We start from the raw sequence: 6,527 nt of genomic DNA on the forward strand, positions 1-6,527 counted from the left end.
TCTGTTATCTGAAATACTTCAATTGGTATATCATCTATTCCTAAGGTTTATTTTTTAATCATTGTGATTTCGTGAGAGTTTTTGGAACAAACTGGTTTTTCATTCAAAAATTTTATGATGTCAATGTAATCCCCACAATAACTCCAATTACCTCCCTCTTCCCCCACATACACAATGACAATCTCACCTATTTATTAGTGAATTTCTTAACATGAACGCAAAAAAACAAGATACTTTTCACTGGAAGTCACCTGATTGTAATGTAATTTTAAATCTTAAATGGCAGTACGGCAGTCAGCTCGACATGGTGCAGCGCTAGTGAAGCTAGGTAAATACGTGTGCCATCACGGGTGTGAGACTGTTTAGATACCCAGCTAGGTTCTTCTGCAGTGTTTCTTGGAATTGTGCCTGGTTTTATTGCAGGTTTTCATTCTAATCCATTGAGGCATGGGAAGGTACTGCTGTTGTTTCTTGGTTAGGAATCTTTGGATATTGAAAGTCTTATGGGAAAATATAGTGAAGACAGAATGAGGCTGCACTCAACAGGTTGGTGGAAGAAAGGAGGTCCTTCCAATGACTTTCAAAACTTAATTTGGGTTATCTTCTCTCTTTCTTATTAGACGCAATATTTTTTGTTATTTGAACCCTTCAATTTGTTTCCCACCTTGAGTATTACCACTCGTATCCCCTATTTTTGTAATAACTGACCCGCCCTGTGCATAGCTGTGGATCCTTAGAATTAGTTCAAATATTACCTCTCAAAACAGTCTAAGTAAGTCTCCCATCACCTTGCAAAATCTATCTCACAAAATCCCGATCATTGTACTCATAGAAAAAAGCTTCAGGGGTCAAAGACTTTGTATTCCATTCATCACTATTGATGTAATACCTAGGGAAGGTCTTCAGATATAATACATCTTTATTTCATAACAGTATAAATAGGATTCAGGATATAAGATGAAATAAGAAAGCACTAGAATTATCGTTGAGAGTGGGAGGAGGTCTCTTCTTTAATTTGAATTAATTTGTACTTACTTTTAAGTTAGCACAAGTGAAAAAAATCTAATGTTCAATTGCTGATCAAATTTATCTGTTCTCAAAATTGGGTGTGCCTCAATATAAAATCCCTTCAACAGTATTTGTTCTGATTGTCTGCTAGAGTATTAATCTTTGAAAGTTGCCAAGGTAACAACAATAACATGCTCCTTTACATATGACAACAAGCTTACCGCCCCCTCCAAATCCCAGAAATGAATGACTCTCCCAGCTTCCAAGATGCAGGTTCCTCACACATAAACTAGTCTGTCTTTACATGTTCACAAAGGCAGTGATATATTCTGAAAGAAGAGTGGCAGATGGGTGCAGGTACATGCTGTGATCCAGCTACTTACTCATTGGATTGACTTATTAATAAATTTCATATGTAAACGACAAAAAATATACTGTTGTTGTTCTGTGCCCATAGCTGACCCTTAAGCAAGTTTTCAGAGGCAATTAATTGCATGGAAGGAGATTGCCCATCCTTTTCCTGTGGAGAAGCTAGTGGATTCGAATCACATGCGGATTCGAATCACATGCTTTTGGGATTACAATGCAGCTTCTTAATACTAGGCCACCAAAGCTCCAAAAATTGTACTATTTATCTTAATTTAATATTAAGATTAATTAATATTAAGTAAGCCCTCTGGAGTGTCAGCTCTGAGTCAGTTCCAATTCAATAGCACACAACACTAAAGTGACTAGAATGACATACTTCAATAAATGTTAAGCTCCTGCTATTAGTCATTCCTATCTAATTTTGCACGAATCTAGAAGAGAGCCAAACTGGAATATAAAGGCCAACTTTCAAGTCTCATTTAACCTGTTTTCATTTTGTTTGTAAAATGCTTTTTAAAGATTATGCTTAAATTATATGTGAACATTGTAGAAAATCTAAAAGAGCAAAATATAGCCTTATTTCTTTCAATGCTTTTTTCTTCTCTTGTTACCAAGAAACAATCTCTCTGAACTCTTCTGTTTCTTTGATGGTTATTTTCATTTCTTTAAGTAACATATATATTACTCTAAACCACTGATTTGCAATAATTATTCATCCACTCAGGCTCGAAATACAACCAGAGTAAAATATACATGATACTGCCTCCCCAGAGAGATTATATTGTTGTTATTGTAGTTATGTGCCTTTCAAGTGTCTGTTACATTATAGAGACCCAATGAACAATGGCTATATACCTTGTCCTATTCTATGCCATCCTTGCCATCTCCAATTGATACAGTTACAGCTTGTTGTTAAAGTTACCATATCGGTTCATCTTCTTGAGGGTTATTCTCTTTTAACTTGACCCTCCACCTTTCAGATCTAATTTTTGAAGAACTAGTTAACAACATGCCCAAAGTGTGTGAGATGCAATGTCACCATCCTTGCTTCCAAGGGGCACCATGGTTTCACTTTCTCCAAGACAGATGTATTTGTTCTCGTGGCAGTCCATGGAATATTCCATAATCGTCTCTACCACTACAACTCAAAGGAAGTCTTCTGACTTCTCTATTGATTGTCCAACTTTCAGATGCATAGCAATTAATTAAATCAACAGGACTTGGATCAGGTGCACCTTAGCCTTTAGACTGATATCATTGTGCTTTAGTACTCTGCAGAAATTCCTGAAAGAAGATTTCCCCAGTGCAATACATCTTTTGAAATCCTACCTGCTGGTACCAAGGGCATTGATTGTGGACCCGAGTAATAGGAAATTGTTGACAATTTCAAATTTTTCTCCTTTTAATGTTGCCTATTGGTCTGGTGGTGGAGAGTTTTGTTCCCTTGATATTGAGATGTGATCCATATTGAAGAGATTCATATTCATTCCCATAACAACAAAAAAAGTGATTCAACAAAATATGAAATCTTTCAACAGTATCAATATTACATGCAAGTAAAATCTTGCTAAAAATTATTCAAAAACAGCTAGAGCAGTATATCAACAGAGAACTCCCAGAAATTCAAGATGGATTTAGAAGAGACTAGTGGCACTGGGAGAATCATTGGTGATTTTAGATGAATCGTAGCCAAAAACAAGGTACACAAGAAGGATGTCTGGACATGTTTTATCGACTACATAAAGACTTTTGACCATGTAGACCACAACAAATTAAGTTAACTTTGATAAGAATGGGAATTCCAGAATATTTAATCATGCTAACACAAAACCTATACCTAGGTAAGAGGTTGTCTGGATAGAATAAGGGAACACTGCATAGTTTAAAATCAAGAAATATGTGGCTTGGGACTGTATCTTCCTTCATGACTATTCAATACATAGGTGGAGCAAATCATTTCAGAAGCTTGACTTTATAGAGTTGAATGTGGCATCAGGATCACAGGAAGACTCAGCAACTTGCTTTATGCAGACGATAATAATCTTCTCTCTTAAAGTGAGCACTTGCTGCAGATCAAAGGCTACAGCCTTCACAATGAATAATATCGTTGTTTAAGGGAAGAAGTAGTACACAAATAAAAGGAATTAGTATTGTAACTGGATAATTTTTTAAAAAGATACCATCTTTTTCTTTCTCTGCTTGCCTTTGTGACCTTAAATGTAATATTAGCACTTTTGTTTGAATGATGAGACTCTAAGTATCCAAATTTTTTACTTATGTCCCTCTACACTTTCTCACTTTGCTACTCTAATGTACCCTATCTATTGTTTTGTGTGAAGATTGATCAAGTTATACTCTATAATTCTGTGTCCTGTGTAGAAGTTAATTTGAAAAATTCAGTGAACAGTGTTTGGCTCATTGTGCCTATGAATATTTATGAGAGAGAGAATATTTTGTTCATAATTGTAATTAGTTTCTCTTCAACTTCTTTTTTAAGTTTTAATTGTTTATTTGATCGCACTTCTTTCTTTTATATAACATCCATTTGTTTCCCAGTTGTATTTTGTGTCAGTTCTTTTGAGTCTTTCTTTATTCCTACTGATTCTACTGGTAAAGAGCTCTGTCTCCCGTTTTCAATCTTCTGCACCTACTTCACAATGGTCAGTTTGTTAACTTACTGTATCTTGTTCCCATATCTTCCTATCTTTGTTTTATACCCTCAGTTCTGGTGGCTTAATGTTAAGAAGTCATTCTATCAATGCAAAGGTATGCAGTTTGAATCCACTAACTGCTCTGTAGGAGAACGATGTAGCAGTCTCTCCCTGTGTGATTTATAGCCTCCTAAAACCCTCTTGAGGGTCCACTGTGGGTCGGTTCTGACTTAGTCGTACATATCAACATCGTCACAACAGTAACTTTCTAATAAAGAGTTGTAAGAAACAACCTATTTTTTTTCTGCCAATAAGTTAATCTACACATTTAATTGATAGGTTGGTTGTAGGATTTTTATTTTAAAATAGCTTTCTCCTAGAACTTCAAAAGTGTTCATTCATTGTTTGGGGAGAGGAAAACCAATGTTACTGGAGAGTAAACTTCATTGGCAATGTGAAAATCACTGTTATAAAGAAAGTCAGCATTTTCTTCTAGGAAACTTAAAGGATTTCCTCCTTATCCTTGATGTTCTGAAAATTCTGTTATATAGGAGTTAGCATTATTTAAAATGATTGATATAAATACTCAATAAGGTACTTCAATCTTAAAGATACCCCTTCTCCAGTTGGTGCAAATTCTCTTCAAGTATTCCTTGGTAATTTCTTTCCCCTTTACTTCCTGATTCTCTCTTTCTGGTATTTGTATCCTTTGGACTTTGTTGCTATTGTTATTAGCTGTCTTGGAGTTGATTATTACTCACCGTGACCTTATGGCCAATCATTCAAAACATCGTCCTGTCCTGCACCATCTTCATGATCTCTGCATCTTCTACTCTACCCCATTGTTGTAGTCACTTTGTAAATCCATCTCATTGAAGATAGTCCTTTCTTTCAATGACCCTTCACCTTACTCAACATTTTGTCTCTTTCCAAGGACTGACCCGCCTGACAACATGCTCAAATTATAGGAAACCAAGTTTCACAATCCTTGCCTCCAAGAGCAATCTGGTTGCGTTTTCTCTGACAGGTTTTTTGGCAGTCCATGACATAGGGAAGACTTTTCTCCAACACAAGAATTTAAAGGCATGGACTCTTATTCTGTCTTCCTTATTTATTACTACACTTTCAGAGGTGAGGGAAGCAATTGAAAATTGACTTGGATTAGGCACATCTTTAGTCATTAAGCTGACATCTTTGCTCTTTAGTATTTGGAGAAGTACGTGATAGCGGATTTCCCCAATACAGCATGTCTTTTGATTTCCTGACTGCTGTTCCCATGATGATGACTTTAGATTAAAGTAAATTGTCTACAACTTCAATCTTTTTCCATCTTTCATAATGCTACCTGTTGATTTAGTGGTGATGTGTTTTCTTGATATTGAAATGTAGCCCATATTGAAAACTATAGTCCTTGATCTCAAGTGGTAATTTCTTCAAGTCTTCTTCACTTTCTACAAGCAAAGTTGTGCCATCTGCATAATGCAGGCAGCTGATGGGTCTTCTAAACCTGATACCATATTCTTCTTATTATAGTGCAACTTCCTGAATTATTTTTTCACCATACAAATTGAAGACATATGGGAAAAGGATATTACTATGATGCACATATTTATTGACTTTAAATTATGCAGTGTTACCTTTTTCTGTTTGGAAAAAAATTTCTTAGTCTACCTATAGGTTTCACATGAGCATACTTAAATATACTGGGATTTTCATTCTTCTCAATGTTAGCACTAGTTTGTTATGATTCACATAATCAAATGCCTTTGCATAGTCAATAAAACACAGTTAATTATCTTTCTCATGGTCTCTGCTCATCTGATATCCATCTGACATCAGCAATAATATCACTTGTCCCAAGGCCTCTTCTGAATCCCACTCGAATTTCTAGCAGGTCTTTATAGATGTCTTATTCCAGTTGGGTTTTAATATCTTCAGCAAGATTTTACTTCTGTGTGCTGTAAATTCTACCATTCAATACTTTTTTACATACTAATGGCTCACATTTTGAACAATATGGCCTAATCACACAAAAAAAGCCTGGGTAGAACTTTGTACAATGAATTATGTATTACAAATGCTTTTAAAAGGAAACATAAAACAGTTACTATGCACATAGACCTTACCTGAATCGTGACTTTTTAAAAAATAGGAACAAATATGGACATTTTCCAGTCAGTTGGCCAGGTAGCTTGCCTTCCAATTTTTCTTGACATTGTCTAACGAGCATGTCCAGCACTGCATCTCTTTCCTGAAACATCTAATTGGTATTTCATCATTTCTGGGACCTTCCTTTCTCCTCTCCCCCAGTGCCTTCAGTGAAACTTGAACTTCTTCTGTCATTACCATTTGTTCATTTGTTCTTGATTATATGCTGCTTCCTGAAATGTTTCCATGCAAATAAATTATTTTTTGTTTAGTTACTTTGTGTATTTCTTCCATATTGTTCAACTACCATTTCTTCTTTTTGTTTCCAATTTTTGCATGTTGTTGTTGTTA

The 6,527-nt window shown here is 35.4% G+C and overlaps 1 pseudogene; it reads right to left on the reverse strand.

Annotated features, from left to right (window-relative positions):
- Positions 1–362: 362 nt before the first annotated feature.
- LOC102860135 overlaps positions 363–6,527 on the reverse strand; it is a 10,821-nt pseudogene continuing 4,656 nt past the window's right edge.

The sequence above is a fragment of the Elephantulus edwardii genome, unplaced genomic scaffold (assembly GCF_000299155.1).
Source record: "Elephantulus edwardii isolate Elephantulus edwardi_28Jun2011 unplaced genomic scaffold, EleEdw1.0 scaffold00130, whole genome shotgun sequence".
Classification (NCBI taxonomy): domain Eukaryota; kingdom Metazoa; phylum Chordata; class Mammalia; order Macroscelidea; family Macroscelididae; genus Elephantulus; species Elephantulus edwardii.